This window comes from Scylla paramamosain, chromosome 14, assembly GCF_035594125.1.
Source record: "Scylla paramamosain isolate STU-SP2022 chromosome 14, ASM3559412v1, whole genome shotgun sequence".
Lineage (NCBI taxonomy): Eukaryota > Metazoa > Arthropoda > Malacostraca > Decapoda > Portunidae > Scylla > Scylla paramamosain.
In genome coordinates, this window is record NC_087164.1 from 25,541,943 (window position 1) to 25,557,446 (window position 15,504).

At 40.7% G+C, this 15,504-nt stretch overlaps 1 protein-coding gene across 5 annotated transcripts in view; it reads right to left on the reverse strand.

The window, feature by feature from the left end:
* Positions 1-15,504, reverse strand: part of LOC135107077 (potassium channel subfamily K member 13-like) — a 112,520-nt gene that overhangs the window by 22,534 nt on the left and 74,482 nt on the right. The gene's annotated exons all lie outside the window — the stretch shown is intronic.

Sequence of the window (15,504 nt, forward strand, 5' to 3'; positions counted from 1 at the left end):
AATATATAAACCAATAAAGTGTTCCACAAAGTTCCACGAAGGCCAGAAGTAAATGGTTGTGATATGAGTGAGAAAGTTGTCTGATGGTGCTTTTTTGTATGAAATAATTTGAAGAACATGACCTAACTTCAGATAACTCTACACATATGAATATTTACACACACACACACACACACACACACACACACACACAGAAAGAGAAAGAGAAACGAACTACATCAACAAAAATCCCCTGACAACCCGACACTGCCAGCAGGACGGAGAGCGTGCGTTAAGGGCGCAGCGCATTGACTCTTGCTATCGGAAGGCTTGTTCTGAGGCGTGTAGTTTCAAATCTTGGAACGACAACATTAAGCCTCGTCTGGGCGGCGCGCGCACCGGGAGGGAGGAGCCGAGGGTCAGCTAGACTGCGCGGCAATATATCGGTCACACAACACCACATTCAAGGCCAAGAATACCACTGTTATTTTGATACGAGACCAAAGTAGTAGTCGCCGATATCGATCGCTACCCTTACTGAGTGGATGGAAAGGTCAATGCATCACTATTTCAGTGACCCTCCAGAGTGACCTTTGCCTGACCAATTCCCTTACTTCCCTCAGCTCTCAGCCGAAAGGTCACTACTCACTGTCCAATCCCATTCTTAAGAGTACCCGGTCCTCCCAGTATCTGACACTCTGACTCGCTTTGATGCCTAGCTTTCATTACATCACTGCTTTTTTTTTTTTAAATCTTTCCTATTTATCTGCAATTCAAATTATTGTGTTATTATGATATGCATCGTTCTGTACTGATGATAAACAATATTCTTTACTCTGAGCTTTTTTCTCTTTCTGCGTTGACTGTCTAAGGACTTACGAATAGAGACAACAATGGTCCTTTCTATATTTTGTTTTCAGGTTACTTTTCAATTCACATAACAAGAGAGAGAGAGAGAGAGAGAGAGAGAGAGGGGGGGGAGGGGAAGAGGAGGAGGACTTCATTATAAATCTACTGACTACGAGTATTAAACCACTACTAAATAATGTAACAGAGATCACAATCCAGAAAATTCCAGACTTGCTGTGGGTGGGTAAGGCTTAAATTGAGGTGTTAGTCTTCCATCGGGTGTTTACGTGACCTGACATTCATGAACAAAGACGTGGCGCTGCACAGGACTGCTGCCACACCCAACTTTTAGTTTACGCTTATTGACAAACTACCGAGAAGAGCTGTATACACCTCCTTGTTTCCTTCTGCCCTTCCCTAACTCCGGTGCAAATTACCGAATAAATCTTCCCTTCTACTCACAATCCATGAAGGAAAATCACCTCTACGAACTTTTACGAAACTGCTATAATTTTCGGCATAAGTCTCGTCATGGAATGGGCTGTTTAAAAATATGACCCTCTAAGGAAGGATTAAAAAAGAAGAATTTCCCTCAGAAAACGCCGCTCGTGAGCTAAATGTACGTAAATATTTTTAGTATTTATCAATCTCCAGGACCATAAATTACTCATTCATGATGCTATCCTAGACAAAGGAAATTACATGAAGGGAAGAATAGACTATTAGCAAGAGCACTGCATTATACATTCCTCTGTATGCATCTTTAGCATCTACCAACGTAGAGGACCATTAATTACATTAATTACATTAATTAATTACATTCATGGGACTAAGCAGGAATAACGAGGGACGGTAAGTACTGAGCACGATACAATCTAGTATAAATATCATAGGTATTTACCAACCTTCACCTCCAGAGCCGTGGAATAGGTGGAGCATTCATGACACTGACCAAGGAAACAGACTATTGCGTGCTGGAAGGCATACATTGAATACTACATAGGCAATAAACTAAACTTCTATTTCAACCGTCGCATCCAACATGCAGTTTATTGTTCCTAGCAGTAGGTTCATCAGCAGGTTTCCTAGTATCTGTTCTCATGTATTATATTCTAGTATATACTCGTGCTATAATGACAGCGGTGGATAGAAAGGCCGGAATAGGATAAAACTTCATTGTTAATGTGAATAATGTGCATTTTCTGCCATTAGGTTTCAACTGGGACCACCTCTTGTTTGCTTGGGTGTATCTATACTTAATGAAGAAACACACACCTCCATCGTACGTCAGAGAAAGTTGGGATGATGAGATTCTTAATATGTAATGAAGAAACACTCACATATATATATTACATGTCTGAGAAACTCTTTTTTTACACGACTGCAAACTGCCTTGCTGGAATGTTTCGTTATTCGTTAAAATTTTCACTGGGGAGAACTCAGCTTAACATCTGCGCTGGAAATTAAAAAATCAGGTTGCTACTGGTTCTTCTTCTTCTTCTTCTTCTTCTTCTTCTTCTTTTCTTTCTTTTTTTTTTATCCTGTTGAATTTCTCTTTGAAGCCTTCTGACACTGACAGTGTTTGGTTCGTAACTTTTTTTCTAGTTTCGCATTAGGGCTCTGCGTAAATATTTTTAGTATTTACCAATCTCCAGAACCATAAAACTGAATTATTGATGAACTAATTAACTGATTGTTTTAAGGCACCGCAATAATAAACCAGCCAATTGATCAACCAATAAATTAATCATTAAAGCAAACACTTAACGTAGAAATGCAACAAAACACATCTTATCTGTTTCAAGTCTAAATAAAATTGAAATGGAGTTTAGTTTCACGAGAAGTATCAACGTGACTCTACAAGTTGTCCACAAAGTCCCGAAAGTGTTGTTCTGCGAAGCTTCCTGTCTGTTCTGGATGAGCCGTCCATCAAAGCACGTCCAGTCATGGCTGCGAGGTACTGGGGTAACAATCTAAACACAACACCAGCTATCTTATACATTCCCTTCCCCAAAACTCGATCTGACAGTAGGAGAACAAACAGACCTTACGTTATCTTCTCTTCCAAATCCCTCGTCTTTTTCTATGAATTCTTGTTTGCTGATTTTACTTTTCAAATAAATCGCTTGCTACGTAGGTCATCCTCTCCTTGCAACAGCAGAAAGTAGGCAACGACAAAGAGTCTATGTTGAATTCTCTTTAAAACTAATCAATCTTTTGCATTTACTAACAATTCCTGCTCGTGTTTTCACTCTTCACCGTCTTCCTCTTAGGCTTCGGTAGGTTCTTAATGGTAAGTCCCTGCAAGCATGTTATCTTAGTGTGAATCTTAATGGAACCCTGCATTTGTCTATCTCCTTGTGTCAGCGTGTGGCCGCGAGCCGTGACCTCAGCCTGGAGGGGGACGTGGGCGGAGGAATGTGCATGTGTGTTGTCATCAGGCGTCACTGTGAGGGGGGACCGAGTTCAAGGACCGTGTTCTCAGACGTTTCAGTGCTCAGTGTCTTATCCCGACTACTTCCAAGGTTGTGATGGAGCTTACTGATTAATTTTAAGGGTGTTTTCATGATTCCTGTGATAGTTTGACAACGATTCCGCGTCATAAGTGAAATAAAATAATAAAAAACCGGCTATTAATATCTGTGGTCTTTGAAAATCGTCCTGATGAGAAAGCAATGCGAATCAAGCTTGGGGTCGTGGTGGGAAGGGGACGAGGATGAAGGGCAGTGCAGGTGAGTGACACTACGTGGTGGTGATGGCGGTGAGGGAATCTGCGCATGTGTTGAACGTTTTCTCCCTGTAGAGCAGGATTTGCAGGAATGTGGCGTGGGGAGAAGGGTGAGGAAACTGTTGAAAATTAATATGAACTCGTGAAACTGAATTTTATACGAGTATTAGACCGAACCTTTCCAGCAAGTCACATGTCCACCACCACCACCACCACCAAACTATTTTATAATCAGAAAATTACTCTGAACTTCGGTGAAACTTAGGTGTATTTATCTAGACGATGAATATTCTAATTATTATAACGAAATGCTAGAAGTAACGAAACTCTGCGAAGTGACACGTTTAAACATCATTATTACCACCACCACCACCACCACCACCAACAACCACCACCATTAACACCACTACCTCCACCACCATCACCACCACTAACATGCTATTTACCAAAACTTTAATGAGACTTAACCTTGGCTGCCCTTCTTTCATTACGGAAGGATATCAGCCTCATTACATTGGTAGATAGATACATACATACGAGTACTCGTACATACATATATACATACATGGCCATAGATAAATAGATACATAAATAGATACATAGATAGACAGACATACAGACTGACTGATAGACTACCACCACCACCATCACAACTCCCATCATCACCAAGACATCACCTTACAATATTCCTTTCTTTTTCTCCACCACCAGCAGTACCACCCCAGCCACAGACCGCACCACCATGTTTGCCACTACCACTACTACAACAACCACCAATCAAAAGCACCGCCACCACTTCTAAAAAGCAAAAAGAAAAAAAAAGAAAAAAAAAGAAAAACTGCCATCACCACTGCTGCCATTCTTCCCACGATTCCTCTTCCCCATTCACGACAGCAACATCTACGAGCCAGCCATTCCACATCACGAGGTAAGCTGACACGTAGTACATCAGAGAAAAACATAATAACCCTCTCAGCGAATGACGTGACGGGCCGCCGCCGCCGCGCTGCTCCCAGAAATAGACTGGAGAGCCTACAATAAGACGCGCTGAATAATTGAAAGCTTCCCTGCCGCGACTCGCATTAAGTCTTACTGCAGACACTACTTGCATGGGCGAAGTGCGAGGAACACTTTTTGACTCGCAGGGTAGGCCAGAAGGATGTTGTGCGGCGTTGGTGTGTGACGAGGGAATGGGCTTTTGTGGAGGAGACACAGGCCGGAAAGAGATGTTGGCGTTGACATTTCATTTAGTATTGTCTGGTAATATTCTCACAAATACATAGATATTTCACCTGAGGTCATTACTATGTCTTAATTTTTTCACTCATAGCGACTAATATTACAAAGAACTATATTCCTATTCAAACTGGTTCATTCGTGTTGCAGCATTACAACTTAAAAAGTCACTACATGAAAGATGCAAAGGCTGACACCTGAATCACTGTAATTGATTGTACTACATTTGCACAACTGGGACACCGATCACTGACACCGTTCTTTATCATGCCAATATCATTATTTCTTGTTTTGATGCGTTAAACAACATCTCGTTAAATCTAAACACAGTCATCCATTACACACGATAAAAATCCGAAAATCTTGAAACTTATACAAAGCTGGAAACAGTTTATGTGAACATGCTCGCCTGTGTGACACGTGACGGTAGTGAGCCAGGGGAGGACAGGCAGGAGACGAGAAAAACCCAACGTAATGATGTGTGTGTGTGTGTGTGTGTGTGTGTGTGTGTGTGTGTGTGTGTGTGTAGAGCGTATTGAGAGACAAGATGTGAAAGCTTCTGGCAAAAATTACTTGAATTGCTTTATTGCAGAGAAAATCACGATGTAGCGAGCGAGTGAGTGAGTGTGTGTAAAAAAAAAAAAGATGTTTGGGCAGAAAAGCTTCAAGCGCTTCCGTGTATTCCCTTCTACAATGAAGCGGTGCATAAGGAAAAAAAAAACGTGAAAAAATACCATGAAAATAATAAAAACTGAAATACAAAGAAAAAAAATATTCAAAACACTCCATCTATATTGGTAATTACTGCTCTCCATTACCTGGAATCACAAACGGCTGGCACACAGCGACGCAGCAAGAGAGCCAGCCATTCACTCAGCTTCATGTGGTGGGTGGGAGTGACGCACGGACGCAGTATCCGCAACACTGGTTCACATACTATACTGGCTCATTACGTCAAGTAGACACTACACTTTGGCTGATATAATATGCTTCTGTCGGCACGTTAGGATAAACATTTATCTGACATCTATAACACCTAAGCGTGCGCAGTATTATTGTTTTTTTTTTTTATAATACGTAGAATGAATGTTTTATGTAATATACAGGGATAAAATATGCATAATATTTGTAAGCTTGCTTTGTGATTTTTAAGTTGAATGGAATCAAGGAATGCATTAATTTTGTAAACTTGTGCTTTTTATGGCAGATATTTTCTTTCAATTAATAGTAAGAACCAAAATTTCACGTTAATGTAAACAGACTAAATAATGATGGAAAATAGAAAAAAAAGAGGAGTGAGTCTGCAAACTTATCGTGACAATTACAAAGTGCCTGGAATAGACACATAAAAAAATCACACATCTATTTCTTCGACCTTATCGTTAATGTCAGCACGGCAGAACACAGCAGGTGTCTGACTGAATCCTCTAACAACTTCCCTGCTTTGCGTCCTGTGTGTCATATTCAAGTTCGTATCAGTTATTCAGTTGCTTCCCTTTCCTTGCTTCCTGACTCGTATTAATCTTCGGCTCTGTATCAGATTTACTTCTTAGAATCTTTAATCATTGTGGGAAAAGATCGCTTGCTTTCACTCCTAGGAAAAGAAAATAGAATCAGAAGCAATACTGAATATAGAACTAGCCTTCCTTTCCATCAACCACACACACACACACACACACACACACACACATAGACACCACAGGACCACAACTACAGAAAATAAACAGCGGAAATCCATAATATGAATAAAAATGCACTCCGTTTCGTGGGTTTATAAATAACACCTGTATCGTGACACCTGACGAAACCCAGAATTGATTAATTTTTCTGTTAAAGCGACGGAAATATTCAACTTTTGACTGCTAATTCATTCTTAGGATCAGCAACCAGGATAGAACAATACATAACGGGTTCAAACTTGAAAAATTCAGGTTTAAGAAAGAGATAGGAAGAAATTGATTCTCAAATAGAGTGGTAGATGAGTGGAACGGACTCAGTCGTCATATTCTTAGTGCTAAGACATTAGGGAGCTTTAAGAGAAGATTTGACGGGTTTATGGATGGGGGATGATAAGTGGAAATAGGTAGATATATTTTATACAGGGACTGCCACGTGTAAACCTGATTGCTTCTTGCAGCTTCCTTTATTTCTTATGTTCTTATGTTCTTACTGACGAGTTTGTATTTTACGGGGTAGAATATTATACAGTAAAAAAAAATATCACTTACACATGTTTGTGAATCTGTCATTTTTTTTTTTTTTTTTGGTTGTTTGTGTCTGTCTCTTTGTCAGTCTGTCTGTATGGAAGTATCTCTCTCTCTCTCTCTCTCTCTCTCTCTCTCTCTCTCTCTCTCTCTCTCTCTCTCTCTAGGTTAGGTTAAATTTGCGACAACGTTGCATCCCGTGCGAGGTTAAGTTAGATTACGCTAGGTTAAGTTTGCGGTAGTGCTGTATCTCCTGTTATCCTCCACCGCTCTTTTCGTGGGTGCTGCTTCTTTGATCTTGTAAAATGCGCTCCCCTCTTCCTGCCCTCGCCCACTTGACAAGGCTTTCTACTTACTCCCATCATTATCCTGCCTGTCTTATTAATGCAAGAGTTAAGTAGTATCTTCAGCCCTTCATCCCTTTCACGGGGAAACTTAGGGACTCTCTGCCTTGTACCGTTTTTCTCTTCTTCCTACCGCTTAAGCTACTTTAATACATGAGAGGCCTTGGGAACGCGGCTTCTCTTGTTGTTCTGGAATCGTCCGTTTAACATGACTACGCTACGAAATATTACGCTACGAAAAATTGTGAATTCAGTGAGCAGAGAGTGAAAATTTGCATAGAGGGAAATTAAGTTCCAGGGTACGTTAATTTTGGTCAGGATTATCATTAGAACGTTGGTTTCTTTCCTATAATTCGTGGTATTGCGCAATAAATCAGTCAAAATGTGAGGAAAATCGTAACCTGGGATGGGTAGTGGGTCCGGTACGTGGTGTAATCCTGAGTAGACGAAGTTTATGCACCAAATGGGAGTATTGATCGCAATTACCACTGGCTGGGGACTTTCCTGTGTTGTTCCGGCAGTAGTGGAGTGGCGGGGTCGCACCAACACACTGACGGCTGCCCCCAGTAACCTCGCACCCCTTTGTATTATGCACGGCGCTACAGTTCGTGCTACGGCTCATAGTTTCCCCAAAGCCGGAAAAATTGATCATGTCGTTGGGGGAAAATAAAGGAACAACAACAGCGATAACAAAAACAGTTACTACTACTTCTACTACTACTACTACTACTACTACTACTACTACTACTTAATAATAACAATAATAATAATACAAGGGATTTCCCAGTCTCCATTCCTGTTTCCTATTCCACAATTACGAATAAGGAACACAGACTGAGATTATTCCGTCAGCCTCAAGTTATCCGGCGAAATTATGTCGTTGGGGAGAGATCGAGATAAAATGTGACTCGTGACAAACAACCAGACAGAGAGAAATCCTTGACACTCTCTCTCTCTCTCTCTCCCTCTCTCTCTCTCTCTCTCTCTGATATGCTCTCAACGTTGACACCACAATGTCACCATCACTGATACAGCAGCAGCAGAGGCATCGTCAACAACCCGTCAGTCTCTCATGCCTTATTCTACCGTGTACTTCCACTCGTCCTCCTTTCTGCTCGCCTGTTTGCCAGCTTTCTTCAGGAGCAACCAAGCCTATGACATGCCCGACCTTTCCCTCCTTCCCTGGTTGCTGGCATTTATGTATAAAGAATCATCCTCTTCCCTGTACCGGCCTACCATCGCGAGGGGACCACAAACTACAGCTACACCTCCCCTCCTCACCGCTGCCGGCCGTCCTTCATGTCAGTCTCGGCGACACCAATACCACCACCACCTCCCCGCCCAGCCACCCAGCCCCCACATCCCTGCAGAGAAGGTTAGAGCTCCTAAAAATACCTATAGCCTCCTCTCAGTTATGCAGACGAAACTCACAAGTGTATCCATCAACGCCTGCGTCTTCTCTATCAATGTCATTGTGATTGTTGCTTCTACTCCTACTCCTCCTCCTCCTTCTCCTCCTCCTCCTTGTCATTTTTTGCTAATTGGTTAGGTGGTTAGAGGTAAGATCTCTAGCAGTTCTACTAGAAAGTTTGTTGCTGTTTGGCTTAACTGTGTGATCTGTTATGCTCCTTCTCTTCCTTTTCTCCTATTTCATCATCATCATCATCATCATCATCATCATGTTTCCGCCCCTTCCTTCTTGTACAGACGTTACAAATGTACAATTTCCATACACGAAGACACGATTTGCCCTTATGTCTGTATCTTATGTATACAGACACACACACACACACACACACACACCATTTCTCCTCCTGCTGTTATTTTGAACTTTTTGCCCGTACGTATAAATCAGTTTTTTTTTTTTTTTAACAAGTATGTTCTAGCAGACAAACAACCCTTACAGCACAGTGTGTGACGCAGCTGTGGGGCTTCCTCCTTTCTCCCAAGTGAACTGCTCCGAAGATAAGCAGGTGAAATAATACAGGATATCTTGAATCATAAAAATCACTCAAATGTCAACTGCCCGCACCTTTCTTTTATTGACAACGAACACATATGAATATACATTTTCCATCGGTACGTCGTTCTTGTCTTGTAAGAATAGAAGTAAGTTGGACAAATGCTGGATATTTATAAGACAAGTGCCTGTCTACCTGTCTGCCTGTCTGTCTGCCAGATACCGCTGTCCATACTGACGGTGCAGGCTGTACTGAAGCTCTGAGACATATACTCCCCCTGCTGCTCTCAGACAGTGACTTAAGACCAGAGTTAGAGAGAATATCAAAGAAAAATGCTTACATATCTATCACTCACTGCGGTGTGGTGGGTGGCGGAGGATATTTTTCTTTCATGTAATCAAGCCACTAAGAAATCGGTAATCATGTATGGCCGTATGATTACATTCCTTTGGGCGAGTCGGGGAAACCATTCGGGGTACTTGCAAAAAATCATCTATAGTTTTGAGCATTCCTTCTTCAAACTGGTGCGGTATTGAGGTGTCGTGTCATTAGTGTAATCACCAGCTATCAGGTTTCTTCTGCTTTACTGAGTGGTGATGAACAACAAAACGCCCAATTTACTCATACACGTATATCAACGTATACTCAAACTGTGCTACTCTGCTTCCTCTGCCTCCTGCTCTACAGAGTCAGAAAAACAGTTGACTAAAAGAAGGACCATTACCTTGTTCTTTATGTATTCTATCGCACATTCTAGCGGAAAACTTTTAGAATACTTCTATAATGAGGAAACACAAAAGACGCATTCCAAGTTCGTGTTTTTACTGAGTGACTTTCTTTACATGTCACGGCGGCAGAAAGGCTGCGTCTACTCTCTCCAGTGACTGTCCTTTCACACGATTCTCTCCTCCTCACTGTTTTCGTTTTCTTTGATTTCATTTATAGAATTTGATTTACCTATGACTGTTGTTAACCCCAGACTATGCTCATAGTGTTTTTGTTTATTCTATCCTCTTCAGTTCTTTCTCATTATTCCGTTGTAAGTACATTTTGTTTTATTTCCTTTTATGTACAAATTTTACAAGACCGGTCACATTTACTCACACGCTGCAAACATGCACGACCAATGCGGATACCTATTCATAGTTTAGCGTTCGTTTCCTTGTTCGATTGTCTACACATCACTCTCCTTCATTAATTGTCAGGTACACTTATACATTAGGTAAAGGCTAATCTTTATCCTTTCATTATTTTGCTCCAAGTAAGAGTAATACACAAATGAGATACCATAGACTATAAATATCGAGCCGGCCAGTATCAAATAACGTGGCTGTTATGTTGATTAATAAAGTGAAGTTCCCATGAACATCATAAATCCGACTGATAAATCGGGAAATGAAAAGTGAGCAGGAACACCTGGTTAGTGTTGCCAGGTGCACGACCTTCATTAGCTGCGTTTTTCTTTACCTGAACGTGCCGGCAACATTCCATTCTAGTTTCAGGAAGCCGAGGGACTTTCCAGGAAAAACAGAGCGACACTGAAATATACGCTGACGATGACCTCAGGAGTTTGTGTGGAAGCATATTTTCATAACGAGGGTGAGTGATGAACGTGATCAAAATCCTACACTTTTTAGGCAAGAGTATCCCAACTCTCAGATGCATCACAGTTTTAGTCATCATTTAACATTTCTAGTGAAAACAAAGTAGTGGCGTCTCGTCTGCCTTCATGAACATGCTTATTAAGAAAAGTGTAGGCACAATTTCACTTTTACTGTCGTTTTCTTAGTTAGTATGTATTTATGGAATATGTGAACTGTATTAATTAACAAAGAAAAGAGTCCTCGATGTCCCCTTCCCTTTCTGTATTTTCATTGTTGTTTTTTTTATGTATTTATTTATTTACTTAATTTTTTTTACGCTGGGTTTTGTTTGAAGAAGCGGCACTTGTCGTCACACATTTATCTTTTATTACCATTTCCTGAGCTTTTAGACGTGTTTATATAGAAATTTTCTTTTAACTGTGCTATATCTCATAGAAAGACGTATTTTCACTCTCCTGTTTCTTTTCATAACACTGGAATGTTTGTGAGGAAGATGTAGGAAGTAACTTTGAAAGTGCGGCCGCAGGTATTGGCGTTCCAGTAATTATCGTGCAGCTGTAGCACACTAGCTCATGTTCTGCTCTCTCAACTTTGATGTTCACACGGCAAAGAAAGGAAGTGATGAATCAATAACCCGTTAATTCCTGCGAACACGCCTTCTGCTTGAGCTACAGAGCTACGGCGCCGCAACAACAAGGTCATCTGACTCGAAAAATATAATTAAAACAGCAAAGAAGAAAAGACCCAAGTTAGCAGCACATCATACAGAATAATGCACCCATGAATTTGTCTAATCTTCTTTTAAAGCTTCCTAATGACTCAACACTAACAACCTGAGTACTGAGTATATTCTATTCACCTATCACTGTTTGCGAACCAATTCCTACATTTTTTTAAGTGTAAACCCATCATTTCTTGTTCTATCCTGATCACTGACACTGAAAATTTCGTTTACGTCACGCTTGTTTTATCCCCTATACCACTTAAAGACCTCTATCATATCCCCTCTTAACCTATTAAGCCGATGCCACTGAAGTCATAGGCAAACTGACCTCGATTGCCTCAAGTTTCTTATTCATATATACCAACACTGATTCATGTAGCGGCTAACTACCCAGATACATTATACAACTACGCTGTTGACGTAAATATTGGTGGGGGTCTGAGGGTGACTCTTGTGCATTAGGATTTTAGAGGGGATCAAGATGGATAGGAGGATGGGGTGATAGGAAAGCAATAACGATAAGGGTCTTGCCGATAAGATAGCGCTCCCTCCACGTGTTTAATTGGTTACCAGGGGGACGCAGCTAGGTAAAGGGGGATGGGGAGAAAAGAGACGTGAATTTATAAAGGGTGCAGCAGTCAGTTAATCATGAAAACAAAGGTTACTCGTTGTATTTGTAAAATGCATTTTGAGGTGTTCCGTCAAAGTGAGATGATAAATTCAATGTTCAATAAAAAAAAAAATGTAATCAGATAAATTTTAGACTGTTCTGTCAAAGTGAAATGGTGAAAACAGAATCAGATAAATTGCCAACTATTCTGTCAAAATGAAATGATGAATTAAGTGCGCAATCAAAACAAAATGAGATAAATTGTAAAGACCTAATGTTTTATAAAAACAATATATATTGTGAAGACTTGAGAGTCCTTTCAAAATCAAGTAGGACAAAAAAATCAAAAGAAAATAATGCAAACTGAAAAAAAAAAAAAAACTTTAGTGCTCTAAATTTTGAAGCTTTCGATCAAAAGAGAAAAAAATAATTAACGTTGATTATGAACTCGTAGTAATTCTGTCAAAATAAACTATGGTGAACTGCGAAACTCTATCAAAAGAACAGAAAGAAGCTGTCCTATAACACCTGTCTGCCATCCACACGTGTACACAATGTCAGGTACAGAAAGAGTCACCGTAAGTATCAGCCACGTCAGCACTCAAGCCACACACTCGTCTATGATCAAATAACCTCGTCAAATTTTCATACCTCGCTTTAAATTGCAATCAGTGAAGTCTTAATTGCCTTCCGTGGACGCCCATGAATGGCAGGAGAGGAACAAATCAAGCACCCGGCAGGGGATCGCGGACTCTTCCAAAGGCCACTTAGCGTTCGTCTGCATCTGGGCCTGCGAGTGGTCACGGTAACACGATGGATGTGAATTAATTACAGACTTCGCTATCAGACCTTAGTGACAATGTAACTGAACTCTTTCCTCATAGCTGAAGAGTCTTGGTCAGAAGTCAAGTAACCTGCTGCATTCTTTTCACTGTTTTATTTTTCCTCAGTATCAAGGCATTTTATCTAGTCTCCTTACAGAATCTGGCAATTAGTAGACGCTTAGCATACCAGATCACTTAACACTTTGACTGCCACCAGGTACACCTTCCTTTAATTACCAATCACTTTGAGACATCTTTACTTATTCTACAGCCATATCCAATCTTTTAACTAGGGAGAAACTGCAAAATATATTCTTTTTTTCATTGCTAACTTTCTTGTAGATGCTTAAAAAGACTTCACGCGTTGTTTCTGGTGCTGCTAATTGTTTCGTGTCGCAGTGAAAGGGTTAAGATTCATGGAAAACGCTGATCATAGTAATAAATGAGTCTATAGTGTTGCGTGACTTTTGACCACGACTGTATCAAGGCCACTTCCTGGTCACGAGTGCAAGACATAAAGGCAGGCAAAAGGAATATCAGTGCCACGGGTGAGTCTCTCTGTTATCATCCAGGGAAGCAAACACGGTAGCAAGCGGTCCAAGCGTCATCATCCGCTATTCATGTATTGTACCACTAAAGATTTCATTACTTGCAACGCGCACACTATGTAAATATTTGACGGTGTGCCTATCTACTTCACACACACACACACACACACACACACATACACACATACACATACACACACACACATTCCTTAATTATTGCGACTTCTAATATAAGAGAACACTTCTCATGGCATTTATCGAAGTAACACTATCAATGTCTTCATGAGATTCTAGGCAAGAATAAAGAACTTTGCTTCCTCTCCCAAGAACACAGTCTATATGAGATTCGTAATAAAATATTCCAAGTAGTCTTCTCTTCATTACTGTGTCAGAGCCAACCTATTACCAGTATTTAAATGCTATGAATTTCTTTGGGTACAGAGGAGTTGTCGTGGTCAGAAGTCATGTAACTTTTAACACTTCCTTCCTTCGTTTAGTCTCAATCATTAGTCCTCAAATCTGCTGATACTCTCCTCATGAATTAGACACAGACAGATTTCAAGCATAGCAGAGGACTTGAGATCGAGGAAAAACGCTGAACAGTGGAGGTGAGAGCAGGGTGTTACTCTACCTTTAACCAAGATTTGAACTCTGTCTTATAGGGAGGTTTCCAGACACATCTGCGTCATTTTTGGATAACCATTTTGGCCATTTCCTCTAGGGACTGGCATCTCAGTGGGCATTTTTTTTATTCTAAGCTTTTGTTGACCTTGGCCTCCTCCACTTACATAAGAATAATATAATTGTAAATAATAATGTAAATATCCGTAACCGCATCTTTCTTATAATCTCTGCAAACGCACGAGTTATCTCACAGTTAATCAAAATCAACCAACACTGTATTGCTTATTGACAAACGTAACCACCACCACCACCACCACGACCTATAGACAAGGCCATCCGGATATTGACGAGCCACAGAAAAAAGGCAAGAGTTATGTAGGCCTACATCGATCCACGGGGCGCCCTTGGGACAACCGACAGGAATTCACGCCTTGAATGTCGAGAGAGAGAGAGAGAGAGAGAGAGAGAGAGAGAGAGAGAGAGAGAGAGAGAGAGAGAGAGAGAGAGAGAGAGAGAGAGAGAGAGAGAGAGAGAGAGAGAGAGAGAGAGAGTAATAGTGTCCACACATACACACAGTGAGGGGGCCGTAGAATTATCTCTAATTACCATAACCAACCCAATTACTGATATTATTTTGTAATTATTTGTTATTATCATTATTTTTATTATTATTATTATTATTATTATTATTGTTATCATCATCATAATTAGTAGTAGTAGTAGTAGTAGTAGTAGTAGTAGTAGTAGTAGTAGTAGTAGTAGTAGTAGCAGTAGAAGTAGTAGTAGTAGTAGTAGTAGTAATGATAGTAGCAGCAGCAGCAGCAGCATTAGTGATATCAAGATTATCATTGTTATTAGCTTTACTACGATCATAACCATTACCATCATCATCATCATTAGTTATTCATTTATTACTACCACACAAAACAAAGAGGGAAGCATTCCAGCAGCCAGGCGATTAACGTGATACATTATGCAAGTAGCTATAAATGAATCTGATCTCTCTCTCTCTTTCTCTCTCTCCACACACACACACACACACACGCACACATCAAACTTTCCACTGTCACACATTCTTCATGGTTCCACTCTCCCTTGCGTGGCGGCCGTTCTCTTCCCTTCACCCACACGGGCAGGGGAGGAATGGGCCGCTGCATGGCTTTCCCAGAATCTCCATTATCACGTAAAATTATGCCACACCTACGTGCCTACTTTGGGCGATGTGCGTGTGTGCTGTACTTCAGTTTTGATGGTGTGTATGGCTGGTGT